The sequence below is a fragment of the Salmo salar genome, chromosome 14 (assembly GCF_965601325.2).
Source record: "Salmo salar chromosome 14, fSalSal1, whole genome shotgun sequence".
NCBI classification, from domain to species: Eukaryota; Metazoa; Chordata; class Actinopteri; order Salmoniformes; family Salmonidae; genus Salmo; species Salmo salar.
The window spans coordinates 32223501-32238398 of NC_138304.1; the positions used below are offsets into that span (position 1 = coordinate 32223501).

At 43.0% G+C, this 14898-nt stretch overlaps 1 long non-coding RNA gene across 1 annotated transcript; it reads right to left on the minus strand.

Moving 5' to 3' along the window:
- Positions 1-335: 335 nt before the first annotated feature.
- On the minus strand, positions 336-6312 carry LOC106569278 (uncharacterized). Its single transcript, XR_001320471.2, has 3 exons — positions 6114-6312; positions 3694-3736; positions 336-517 (listed from the first exon to the last, which is right to left on the minus strand). It is a non-coding gene; the product is annotated as an uncharacterized LOC106569278 (long non-coding RNA).
- Positions 6313-14898: the final 8586 nt, after the last annotated feature.

The following is a 14898-nucleotide window of genomic DNA, read 5'->3' on the forward strand; positions in this document are numbered from 1 at the left end:
GGGGCCATGGCGTCTGCAGTCTCCTGGGGGCCCTGGGGTTATGGGCTGGCCCCTGGGTGCGTAGGGCCAGGCATGGCAGGGCCAGGCATGGCAGGGCAGGGCTGAGGGCTGGTGAGATTACGGGGATCTGACACAGGCTCTGTTTAGTCTGTCTGCGTCAGTGATGCTTCATTACACACTCATAAATTCACCAGCACTGACACCACCGGTACGACCTTCCCACACACTCACTCACACATACACATACGCACACCAACTCACAAGTACACACAAGAACGTATACAGTACATATACACAAGTATACACAAACATGGACAAAATCGTAATACACAAGATGACATTTTCATATCTTTATTATTATTTGTATTCTGTATTTTGCATTGCTAAGTGCAGGAGGGTCATCAACCTTGGCTAAACGGGGTCTCTCAGATGTTCTCTTCATTGTGCGTTTGTCCTTATACCTGTCACATTATGTCTGGTCTTTGCAGGGCCAAGGCTAGAGAGAGAGGCTGACTGGCTGAGATAGATGAAGGGTGACGATATCAGCAACAAGCATGTTGTTTGGTATAAATCAAGATTCATTTAATTATATATTACAAAGATTATTTACACAACAACAAGAAAATGTCAACAAGAGGAGGTATAGACCTAATAGAACATGTACTATTAATATATACATATAAGAGGTTTATTTAACAACCCCAAACTACCCAAATTCAAACATATAACCACAGTAAATGGTACATATACAATATAACTACATGACTACAATATCAACAACAAAAGTAGAAATAATGACAACAGGAATGGTTATAATCACGCTAATAATAAAAATAAAAATAACTAGAATAGACTAATAAAATATTTTTCCACAATGTTCAACTGATAATTTATCAAGTAAAGATAAACCAAAATTGAAATGACTATACATATAAAAAAAATACAGTATATTGTGGTAGTATTTGATTTCTAAATGCTTTGTGCCGACATGCTTCTTAAAAAAAAAGTACTGTTTGATTATGTATTTATTCCTTAACTTTCTCTATTGAAATTTTTTTTTGTAAGATTCATTTTCATAAATATCTAAATTCACATTATTCATCCCCACAAATTATTAATCTTCAACATAATTATTATAATTTAACCATTTAGCTAATTCATGAACATTTGTGAAAAGTTGAGTAATCAAATCTCAAAAGTCTTTACAAATTGCATGGGAATATTTTTGTAATATGGATAGTTACTGTATTCTTTCTGCTAGCTGTCATGCATGGTGTTAGAAATAAGAAGATTATGAGGTTGAGCGACAGACTAAATAAACACAACGAGAGCAGTAGTATCACATGGGATTGCATGGACTCGGAAATGATAACAAAGCCTTTGAAGAGAATGAATGTTATGCTTTGAAATATGATACTCTAATGATAGAAAAGCTTCAGCACTTTTTCTTACTATGATCATCGTGTCGAATGAGCAAACATAAGATACGTTCTTAAAACAATATTGAGGGCTAGCTCAAAGATAATAAATGTAATAGTCAATAGAGACTAATATTCAAATGTTCTATCAACCTATCTACCTACCTATCTACCTGACAATATTTTCAATAGACACAGAAAATAATCTATATTTACTGATGCATCTTTAAATGAACAAATAAATGTTAAAAGAGAGCATTAACATCCATTTACAATATTTTCAAATGAATGGATGCACTTACAGTACACTAAATACTTCTCACTCTCAAGCAAAGTCATGAAAGTGTATTCATATTTTTAAAGCTAAAACAATGTAATTTATAAATTAATAGCTTACTAAAAATCTATAAAAATGTTTTGTAATGTTAACTATCCAAATATTATGTTGTAAGAAAAAATTATATTATTAGCCATAAAACTAAGATACCTTTTTACTGTACGTTTTAGCTTCAGATCTTTTAAAGGTAAAGTGAAGCCAAGAACAAAACTAAGTACAGAATCCATGTCCAAACAAGGACATGCTGTAGCTGTTGCAGGGGTGTTGAAGAAGAGGTACACCCCCTCAGTACTACATGGTTCTGGACTGGTCTGGTTCTGAGATTGACAGTGTTGGGATAATCAGGATACGTGAGTGAGTGTGTGAGTGAGTGTGTGAGTGAGTGTGTGAGTGTGTGAGTGAGTGAGTGAGTGAGTGAGTGAGTGAGTGAGTGAGTGAGTGAGTGAGTGAGTGAGTGAGTGAGTGAGTGAGTGAGTGAGTGAGTGAGTGAGTGAGTGAGTGAGTGAGTGAGTGAGTGAATTCCCCAGGGTGGAGTTCACTGGTCTGTAATAGCTGCCTGAGGCCCAGGACCCAGCATGGGGAAGGTCTGTAATAGCTGCCTGAGGCCCAGGACCCAGCATGGGGAAGGTCTGTAATAGCTGCCTGGAACCCAAGACCCAGCATGGGGAAGATCTATAATAGCTGCCTGAGGCCCAGGACCCTGCATGGGGAAGGTCTGTAATAGCTGCCTGGGACCCAGGACCCAGCATGGGGAAGGTCTGTAATAGCTGCCTTGGACCCAGGACCCAGCATGGGGAAGGTCTGTAATAGCTGCCTGGGACCCAGGACCCAGCATGGGGAAGGTCTGTAATAGCTGCCTGAGACCCAGGACCCAGCATGGGGAAGGTCTGTAATAGCTGCCTGGGACCCAGGACCCAGCATGGGGAAGGTCTGTAATAGCTGCCTGAGACCCAGGACCCAGCATGGGGAAGGTCTGTAATAGCTGCCTTGGACCCAGGACCCAGCATGGGGAAGGTCTGTAATAGCTGCCTGGGACCCAGGACCCAGCATGGGGAAGGTCTGTAATAGCTGCCTGAGACCCAGGACCCAGCATGGGGAAGGTCTGTAATAGCTGCCTTGGACCCAGGACCCAGCATGGAGAAGGTCTGTAATAGCTGCCTGGGACCCAGGACCCAGCATGGGGAAGGTCTGTAATAGCTGCCTGGGACCCAGGACCCAGCATGGGGAAGGTCTGTAATAGCTGCCTGGGACCCAGGACCCAGCATGGGGAAGGTCTGTAATAGCTGCCTGGGACCCAGGACCCAGCATGGGGAAGGTCTGTAATAGCTGCCTGGGACCCAGGACCCAGCATGGGGAAGGTCTGTTGCTTTCACTCCAGCCACAACCCTGGAGGTCCACAGCGCTACAGTACACCACCACCCCACCCCTCCCTGCCACACCCTCACTCCATTTCAGGCACTATCTACCAGAGCAAGCTACTATGAGAGAGATATTAAGACCAGCTTTGTATTCTGGGAAATATTTGTAAGAATTGTAGGTTTACGTATATGTACATTTGTTAACATACTGTATGTAATTTTTCATATAATAATCAACAATGAATTTAGTTAATTCTGCATTACTTTTAGTATTACTTAATTGTTGAGATAACAGTGTAGTAGCAGTGTAATATCTGTTGAAATATTTACTTAATTTTATAATATTTTTTATTATACATTATGATGATAACGATGATGTTTGAGAAAGATAATAAATCAAGGGACTCGATGTTTAAAGCGTGAAACTATGCGAGACAAGGTGTTTTACTGCATCATGAAAACAATGTCACATAAAACTACCTGGGGGTCACGATCAGGGTACAGAACAGAACTAGATTGTCATAGGCAGATGAGTCATTCAGTGAAAGGATATGGTAACTATAGGTGGTCACATACATACCTATTTTGAGGTGCTTCTCGGTAAGGGCTGGTCTTTGTAAAAACTGTTAAAACAAGGATAATAGATTCATAAGACAATAGTATTATAATTCTTCCATGCAGGATATAGCCCCTATTTAGTTTTTCTTAAACCAATTAGGACACAAAACAGGAAAATCACTTGAGACCTTCAATGAAACCGGTGAATTATTCGGTGTAATGAAAAGGCGAGAAATGACATGTTACTGCATGTTATCACAGAGAAAAGTCAGTGTCATTTGTTAGTATAAATCTCCAAAGCATGCCTACTGAATGTGTGTACTCTACAATCACTTGGGTTTAAGCTTTGGACAACACAATTGTATTGATGGAATGTGATCAGCTGAGGGAGTAATACTGTACATTGTTCACACAAAAGTCGACAAGGAATAATTCCACGGATTTAGAATTTCAATCCAACCATATTGGTTCTCTCTGATGTCAGGCCAAAACTGTCAGTGGTTTAAACCTCTAAGCAGAAGTGATGATATGTATTACCACAGGATTACATGGATTACATAGATCTGATGACAAACAATTCAGATGAATTTGACATCAAAAACCAACCCTTGTTGTGGAGTGCTGGAGTAGGACCTTTATCCGTCACACTGTTGGAATCAGCTCAGTCCCGGCAGCATTAACTCTATTGTATGAAATTATTCAGCATGTTTGAATATTGCCAAGGAGATCAGCAATCCAAATATAATCAACAGCTAAGTTTATTATAGGCAACAGGGTGACTCTTTTAGTTGTCTTTAGAAAACTCACTCTGATTTTTGTTGACATCACTTCTTTCAGATCTTTCATCAAGTCTTTCTACAGTTGATTTCGATTGTCTACATATTTTCACAGAGGGCATTAGGCATCATTGGTCTGAACAATGATGATGAAATAGAGTCTCAGGGCCCAAATGATTTATGTCAATAGAAAATGACCATGGATCCCTGGAGGAAAGTTCTACTCATCAAAATAACACAGTGAACATTAGGTACAAGGTGTAAATGCAACAATGTATTCCTATAGTCAAATGCCCCCCCCCCCCCACCCCCCCAAAAAAACAACATACATCTAGATTATAGACTTATCGAGAATATTCCAGAAATAAAATCAATATTCAAACCTTATTAAATACTTAATCAAGCAGACACAAAAGTCTCCCATCGTAACCTAGCCCCTGTGTCAAATGCAGCCCTGTTCTGTTCCAGGAGACCCCAGTGACCCGTAGGTCAACATCAACATGGGTTCAAATGGGCCCTGGGCGGATGAGCGGTGGCACAATAAAGCAATTTACAACACTAGGCTGGTTTTTAAATTGGTAATAATGAAAGGTCATGACCTTCAAATAACATCCATCACCAACATGTACCCGCCCCAAACGTAACCCGCCCTCATGCCATAAATAGTAAGAACGGTGCCATCAAAACCCTGCCTCCTACCCATATCAAAAAACATCACACCTGATGACAACCATAGGATAGAACATTGAGAAAATAAAGCAAACTCAAAAGTCCATTCCATTGTAGTGGGTAAATTCTAAATTCCACTCAAATTGTAATTATGAATCTGGTGGCATAACAAGCGGTTAATAACCATCATGCATGTTTGTTGGGGTTTGAATTGTTTTCCATCTTTCCATCAGTCAATACGCCCACCGGGATCTCACAGTCTTACTAATAGCCTCAGTTGTGCAACGCAACAAAATATTTAGTGTAATAGCTGGTTACTGCACTCTAGCTGGTTATCTCCTCTGCTACGAGCTGTCACTCTGTGCCCCAAAGCTAATTTAAAGGGCCAGGATGTTTTTTTTGTTTGCTCACACCGCAGAGGGGTAGAGCGGGACTGGCAGACTGGAAAAACAAGGGAGGGGTGGGAGCACAGCAAGCACGCCATGCCCCCTTCAATCACTCCCCTGTGCCAAAACGCTGACACCAACCGATGAAGAATCCTGACAAAACATTCCCAACGAGAGACAGAGACAGAGAGAGACTGACACACACACACACACACATAGAGAGAGAGAGAAAGAGAGAGAAAGAGAGAGAAAGAGAGAGAGAGATGGATTAATTAGGCTCTCACCCACCAACAATGAACACATAATAACACTTACTGGTACAGCTGCTGTGCACCTCAATCTCTCTCTCTTTCTCTCTCTTTCCTGTCATCACCTCCTCACTCACTCCATTCCATACCTCCCTCACTCTATAGCTTCCCTGAATGATGATCTACCTTCACTGCACATAATGTAACAATAAAGATTGATCAAAATTCACCTCTTCCTGTTCCTGACTAACCCAATCCTCTCACACCACTTCCCTCTCTACCCAAATCAAACTTCATTGGATTATACCTCCCACACATGTAGTAAACTTCCTTTCTCTCACAAAGAGTCACAGGTTTCCTTACCTGTTCAGTGACTCCTCCCCTTCCTTTGACTTAATAGAGACCCGCCTCCTCCAACCTCATTATCCTGGTGTTCCCATTTCCTTTACCCGTAAGCGTTCTCTCATGCTCCCAGTCTTTCTCCATCATCTATCTATCCAGTCTGTCTCTGTCTGTGGTATGCTGCGTTGTGAAGCTTGCACAAATCCGAGAAGTGACAGTCAGACAGAAGTGGCATGGAATAAAAGAGCCACTAACAACATTAACTCTATGACTTTGGACTAGTCTGGGACATCACGGTTCTCTGGCCTGATGGCTCTCTGCTGCCACCTGTCTGTGGAGGAGTGCACTGCTAGAACACTTTCAGAGATAGAGTATTTACAGTGTCAGGGTATTGAATAATACTCATGAAACTCATTACAATAGTTCTGCCTTCTTTTGCTAGCTGCATGGTTGAGCGCTACTTACTAAACACTGACAACACTTTGAATCTGTCGTGTTACACCGACATGTACTGACAGTGGGGCAGCAGGTAGCCTAGCGGTTAGAGCGTTGGGCTAGTAACCAAAAGGTTGCTGGAGCAAATCCCTAAACTGACAAGGTAAAAATCTGTCCCTGAACAAGGCAGTTAACCTACTGTTCCCCGGGAGGCCGTCATTGTAAATAAGAATTTGTTCTTAACTGACTTGCCTTCTTAATAAATCTTTTTTTTTTACTGTGGAAGTATGTAGTGAGTGCAACATGAACATCTGTAAACTATGTGCTTGCCACACATGCAGAACCAACTTGCTGACAATGTCTGATCATTTCCTCTTCCCTCCCGGGGTTCAGTCCGTTTCCCATTGAGAAGAAGAAGGGATGCATGGAAAAGAAAAGCAGTCTGTTGTTAGAATGACCTCTAGGCTGGTTGGCTCTTGTTTCAGGGAGAGTTAGAAGCTTACAACCTCTAGAAACAGTGTCCCAACTGAAGGCAGACGCTTACAAAGCTCTGACCGCACATTCTAAAACCGCAGTTAGCCCAAACTAAACATCTTATTCACTCACTGAAAAGAGAGAGAGAGATGCAGACAGAAATGAGAAAAAAGCTCATTTTACTTTTAACTCCAGGCTGTTTACTCAACATTTCAGCAGGGTTAAAAATAGCATGGAGCCAATCCACATTAAAAGCATCTCTCGCCCCATAACTGGTCACAAGAGGGATCTGTGAAATGGAGCTGAACAATACTCTAACTGACAGGGAGAACCGCTGAGTAGAATGAAAATCCTCCTACACAACCCTACAGCACTTACAGCTAAACATTAACATGAGAGAATCTCACAGTATTGCTATAAGATTCCCTCTAACTTGGTCTCATATCCATATTCATATCCATATCCATATCCTCATATCCATATCCTCATATCCATATCCTCATATCCATATCCTCAAATCCATATCCATATCCTCATATCCATATCCTCATATCCATATCCATATATCCATATCCATATCCTCATATCCATATCCTCATATCCATATCCTCATATCCTCATATCCATATCCTCATATCCTCATATCCATATCCTCATATCCATATCCATATCCTCATATCCATATCTATATCGTCATATCCATATCCAACTTGTATCTTAGGTCAGAATATTTGAAATTGGAGATCATTTTCAGGAAAATCTGGCAAGCACGTTACTAGTAGTTTGAGTGATATCTCAAAAATCACAGTGTGCAAAAAACATTTTCGAATTGTAAATCAAGTCAGACAAATGAATCTTCTCCAGAGGAGGCTCCTTGTATCTGCCCCAGTGTGAATGGTATGTGGATCTCTTATCTTCTTGCCCAGTGGGTCGATGTAGACATGATCATTGAAAGCATGAGTACTGACAACTGTTGTCAAATGCAGATGTTCATAAGATTCCATACATCCTTGCCCAGAGACTGAGATTGCTTCATTGCAAGACAATGACTCACTGAATCACTTACAGATGATTAATTAAATTACTCACTGAATCACTACTCTGTAAAATGGTCCGATTCCATGCACAATAAATTACTTAGTGAATCTTTGCTCTATTAGACAGTTTGATTCTACCGTAAATGACTCACTGAATCAGTGCTGTTAGACTCTGTATCTGCTCTCTGAAAGGTTGATTCCCTGACTGAATCGTCCCAGGCAGGAAGCTCTTCAGGCTCTAACATAAATAGCAATCATCCAACGAGTAAACCAATCAGCGGCTTTGTTACAAAATATGCAACAATCAATTAGCCAATGGATTTCCTACCAAATGAATGAAGTAAATCAAAGCATCGAGGGCATGTTGTTAAGGACAATTTACACTTTTTTTTTAATTAAATGAATTCCACACCCTATGGCCATTTGCAGTTTTTAACATGCTGAAACACTTTCTTTTCAGGTGGATTATATGGTATTTGATATAGATTTGATAATTTGGTCCCACTTTACATTGGTGCTAAAATGCATGCAGTTACATGGGAAATACAGGTAGGCCTACAATTTTTGTTTTTGTTGTTGATGTTTGTCATTGCGCTTGTTACTTGTGCAGTTGGTACAGATGAGTATGTTTTAGTTCTGGCATTACTTGTCTTAGTACTACAGAATATACTGTAGATTAGTTTGGAAATGCTTCATGATTATCTGTTTGACAACAGTCTCTTTCCATTAGAAAGCCTGTACACTGCCTGCGGTCTCTACAGCTCGTCTTCACATGTGCTTCTCCGATCGCATACACACAACACACGCAGCTGTCTCACAGGCAAGCAGGAAACAGGCTGAGGTCCGTAGCATCCAGCTGCTAATCAGAACCAGACTTAAGCATTCCCCTGGAGGGGACTACCAGACCAGCAGGCAGGGAGTCGGTCAGACAGGCAGGCCATCACCAGGATGGAAGTTACAGAGAAGATAGAGTTAAAGGAGATGACTGTACTGTCCATAGATACAATATAGTACAGTACCACTCAAGGCCTGTTTGCTTGCCAGTGGAGTGTGATATCTACAGCAGTAGCTGGGTGTAGTTAGTTACTGAAGACATGACAACATCTCCCAGGTCACTGAATACGAGCTAGAAGACAGATTCTCTATTGGAAAGTTAGCGAGGCAACATGTTGCAAGAACATGTTGCACTGATTTGCTTATAGTGCTCTGTTTTGCTCTGACAAACGGCCTTGGAATGAACAGCAATGTCCAGACAGTTCTACGTCGGTTTCTCCAGTGTAGTGGAGGATAATAGGAAGCTTACGCTTGTTGTTTCCCAGACAAACCGCAGAAAATGAGACATTGACGAGACACAAACTGATCACACGTTTACATGATCACGCTAATTGTGTTGTGAGTAATACCATATTTATTGTCCCTTTGTATGAATGTCCGTTTTTTTTTACCCCGTTCCCCATTGACAGTATGTTATCAATGTACCGGATTCTGATATTTCTATGACACCACAGCCATTGTGCTGTATAGGGTCAAGATACCATATTGGCATATTGGACCTTACTGCCATTGGTACATCTGCTCTAGACAGTGCTTCCCATATTGCCTCTGTAGCAGGGTCCATAGAGAACCAATATGAGATGGGAGTGGGGGGGAGTACATGGACCAACCCTGAAACACAGGTAGAGGGTAGGTTAAAGTAGGAGAGATGTAGAGCAATTAGCCCACAGCGACCCACACACACCAATCCAAATGACCTGTACCATACCTGTGGTCATAGCAAAACAAAGACCTTGGCACAGATCCCACCTAACACCCCCCCTACCCTCCCCTCCTCCCCAACCTGTCTCATACATTCACCACATCAGAGCAGCTCACGGACGCTGCAAACCAGCGACAGGGCAATCAGCGCTAAAGGACCATCACAGCTCAGCAGAGTTCAGCTTGTCAAAACAGCCTGATTGCCTTTCATTTGATTTTCCTAAACCCAGCAAACTCCTCTGAGAACTTCTGTCAGCACAAGCAGCCAACAGTTGAGTAAACAGGATTAATCGTCATGGCAACACCTGGAAGCAGCACGTGCAAGCTGTAGGCTAGGTGGACAATGAGCCTTCAGTTAGCTAGCTGCCGCAGCTAATGACCTGGCCATGCTGCTATATCTAAGCAGCATGTCTAGGTTGTTAGGCATGAGGCGGTGTGGTATACGGCCAATATACCATGGCTAAGGGCTGTTCTTACACACGAATGCCTGGATACAGCTCTTAGCCTTGGTCTATTGGCCATATACCACAAACCCCAGAAGTGCCTTATTGCTATTATAAACTGGTTACCAACGTAAGTAGAGCAGTAAAAATAAATGTTTTATCATACCCATGGTATACAGTCTAATATATCACGGCTGTCAGCCAATCAGCATTCAGGGCTTGAACCACCAAGTTTATAAACATATTTATCTTTGACAAGTACCGAGACAGGCATTCTGCGAACGACTGACAACATGCTTTTCTTTCAGAGGATAGTCCCTTAGAATATTTCCCCCAGCTCTGTTAGACTGATGGAGGAACTGAAGATGGATGTTTCCCTGACATTTCTGAAATATTTAGTTAGGATCAACATTTGTCATAGTTTATCCTCACAGTTTATAATTAATACTGCACCAGAGTTTTTATGAAGAGCTTTATGCTCTCCCAAGTAGTAAGCAGACTGTCACACATTTAACCTACAGTCACCAGATACTGTACAGTACGTGACTGAGGTCCTCGTGAGTAGCTATTGATGCTGCTGCAGCCAGGGTAAAGGAGAGATGAAGGGAGGTAGGGAAATGTTAGGTGTTTCATTAGATTCAGCATATTTTCATTATTTTGTCATTATTTTGTTCAAGGGTTCATCTGGGGTGAATGATGAAAATATTATTGCAATGGCAGTTCACTCAGAAGACACATTAAGGGATGTGTTTAATATATTTACACACTTCACAGCTCCCAAGAAACAATAACACCTCCTACAGATTTCATTTAAAAAAACTTGTCTGGGAGTGAGGAACATTGGCTTGTTTTTCTACAATAGTGTGTTCCTGGAAAATGACTGTGCCATCATCTCATCTCATCTCATGGTGACTGTGACCACCCGAGGTATGGGATCTAACAGCTGACCTGCATCGACCCTGCTGATTTTCCCATCCATCCCAGTTAGGAGAACATATAATGACCATTCCCCTTGTGTCCCAGTCCGGGTCACAGGCAGGTGGAGCTTCTGTTTGACGCCAGTGGGCTGAGTTCCTAACTCGTCTGTCGCTGTTTTTTACACACACACAGTTTTACAGCACGTTGACCCTTAGGTCGTAGACAATACGGTGAGCCATGCGCTCAGCCTTTCTCTGCTTTTAAGGGGGTTGTTTCCGGTCTTTTCTGTGCACCGTGCCAAAAAGATGACAGCTATCAAAAAAGAGAGAGTGGATTGGGCAAGAAAGGGCAGGGAGATGGACAAACAGAACAAAAAATAGAGAGATAAAGAGGCAGACGGAGAGATAGGGGGGAGAGATGGGGTGAGAGATGTGTGATTGCATGATTGTGGGTCACAGACCCAGGTCGGGGGCGTGAGGCCTGGGTTGGCAGTGAAGAGAGCAGGAGCTGGTGGTGGGATTGGTGTGGGGCCATAGGAAGCACTGTGCTGAGGAGATAACAGTGTGTGTGTGTGTGTGTGTGTGTGTGTGTGTGTGTGTGTGTGTGTGTGTGTGTGTGTGTGTGTGTGTGTGTGTGTGTGTGTGTGTGTGTGTGTGTGTGTGTGTGTGTGTGTGTGTGTGTGTGTGTGTGTGTGTGTGTGTGTGTGTGTGAGAGAGAGGGGGGCAGGAAGAGCTCATTAAAGCCCATTAGGGCCCAGCAACACAGACAGGATACGGCAGTGAATAGAGGAAAGCAGGGGCATGGACCAGCGCACTGTTACTCTCTCAGCCCCTCACACACACACAAACACATCCAACACCACTCATCTCTCCTGTTCTGAGCCAGGGATATACATCCATTGACTACGGGGAGAGCCCTGGACTCAAGAGTAGGATCCCACCCTTCAGAGAACAAAAGGAAAGATGACAGGTTGAAAATGAATTAGGATGAAATATGAGTCTGCTTACACCGCCGTTCAAAGCACGAAAACAAAATGAAGGTGTCCAATTGTGCCCACACACTTACACGCCCGCACGCACACTGCACTCCCTCCCTCCCGTTCCTTCTCTCTGACAGGCAGGAATCCAGGGCAGAGGGCTGTGCTGGAGGGTCTGATGTGAGTTGTGTGTTGTTGTGTCTAGCCGTCCTGTTAGATGACAGGTAAGAGAGGCTCTCTGATCCCTCTGAAACGCTGTAATCTAGTTAAGAATGTGGGATTAGTGGTCCCTTTGGAACAGGGCTGAGGTCCCCTCTGTCGTCGGACTGATGCAGAGCTTTAGAGGAGAGTGAGAAACCCTCCGACATGACATGACATGACTGGAAGGAATTTTCGGGGCGTGGATATGGGTGCTATAGAGGTCTCCCGTGGACTTCTTAGTTTGGTCCACAGTGGATACAGGAAAGGAAATTCTGTGAGTAGAGATTAACCAACTCTACCTACACTGAGACTGGTGTTAAGGACAGGGATATGATTGTATAGTCAGTTGCCTAGATACACTACCGTTCAAAGGTTTGGGGTCACTTAGAAATGTCCTTGTTTTTGAAAGAAAGCACATTGTTTTGTTCATTAAAATAACATCAAATTGATCAGAAATACAGTGTAGACATTGTTAATGTTGTAAATAACTATTGTTGCTAGAAACGGCAGATTTATATGGAAAATTTACATAGGCGTACAGAGGCCCATTATCAGCAACCATCACTTCTGTGTTCCAATGGCACGTTGTGTTAGCTAATCGGTGTTTATCATTTTAAAAGGCTAATTGATCATTAGAAAACCCTTTTGCAATCATGTTAGCACAGCTGAAAACTGTTGTCCTGATTAAAGAAGCAGTAAAACTGGCCTTCTTTAGACTAATTGGGTTCAATTACAGGCTCAAAATGGCCAGAAACAAATAACTTTCTTCTGAAACTCGTCAGTCTATTCTTGTTCTGAGAAATGAAGGCTATTCAATGCGAGAAATTGCCAAGAAACTGAAGATCTCGTACAACGCTGTGTACTGCTCCCTTTACAGAACAGCGCAAACTGGCTCTAACCAGAATAGAAAGAGAAGTGGGAGACCCCGGTGCACAACTGAGCAAGAGGACAAGTTCATTAGAGTCTAGTTTGAGAAACAGACGCCTCACAAGTCCTCAACTGGCAGCTTCATTAAATAGTACCCGCAAAACACCAGTCTCAACGTCAACAGTGAAGAGGCGACTCCGGGATGCTGGCCTTCTAGGTAGAGTTGCAAAGAAAAAGCCATATCTCAGACTGGCCAATAAAAAGAAAAGATTAAGATGGGCAAAAGAACACAGACACTGGACAGAGGAACTCTGCCTATAAGGCCAGTTTTATTGCTTCTTTAATCAGGACAACAGTTTTCAGCTGTGCTAACATAATTGCAGAAGGGTTTTCTAATGATCAATTATCAAAATCAAATCAAATCAAATTTATTTTTATATAGCCCTTCGTACATCAGCTGATATTCTCAAAGTGCTGTCCAGAAACCCAGCCTAAAACCCCAAACAGCAAGCAAGCAAAGCATGTGAAAGAAGCACGGTGGCTAGGAAAAACTCCCTAGGAAAAACTCCCTAGAAAGGCCAAAAACCTAGGAAGAAACCTAGAGAGGAACCAGGCTATGAGGGGTGGCCAGTCCTCTTCTGGCTGTGCAGGGTGGATATTATAACAGAACATGGTCAAGATGTTAAAATGTTAAAATGTTCATAAATGACCAGCATGGTCAAATAATAATAATCATAGTAGTTGTCGAGGGTGCAACAAGCACGTCCGGTGAACAGGTCAGGATTCCATAGCCGCAGGCAGAACAGTTGAAACTGGAGCAGCAGCACGGCCAGGTGGACTGGGGACAGCAAGGAGTCATCATACCAGGTAGTCCTGAGGCATGGTCCTAGGGCTCACGTCCTCCGAGAGAAAGACAGAAAGAGAGAAAGAGAGAATTAGAGAGAGCATATTTAAATACACACAGGACACCGGATAAGACAAGAGAAATACTCCAGATGTAACAGACTGACCCTAGCCCCCCGACACATAAACTACTGCAGCATAAATACTGGAGGCTGAGACAGGAGGGATCAGAAGACACTGTGGCCCCATCCGATGATACCCCCGGACAGGGCCAAACAGGCAGGATATAACCCCACCCACTTTGCCAAAGCACAGCCCCCACACCACTAGAGGGATGTCTCCAACCACCAACTTACCGTCCTAAGACAAGGCCGAGTATAGCCCACAACGATCTCCGCCATGGCACAACCCAAGGGGGGGGCGCCAACCCAGACAGGAAGACCACGTCAGTGACTCAACCCACTCAAGTAACGCACCCCTCCCATGGACGGCATGGAAGAACACCAGTAGGCCAGTGACTCAGCCCCTGTAAAAGGGTTAGAGGCAGAGAATCCCAGTGGAAAGAGGGGAACCGGCAAGGCAGAGACAGCAAGGGCGGTTCGTTGCTCCAGCCTTTCCGTTCACCTTCACACTCCTGGGCCAGACTATACTTAATCATAGGACCTACTGAAGAGATAAGTCTTCAGTAAAGACTTAAAGGTTGAGACTGAGTCTGCGTCTCTCACATTGGTAGGCAGACCATTCCATAAAAATTGAGCTCTATAGGAGAAAGCCCTACCTCCAGCCGTTTGCTTAGAAATTCTAGGGACAATTAGGAGGCCTGCGTCTTGTGACCGTAGCGTACGTGTAGGTATGTA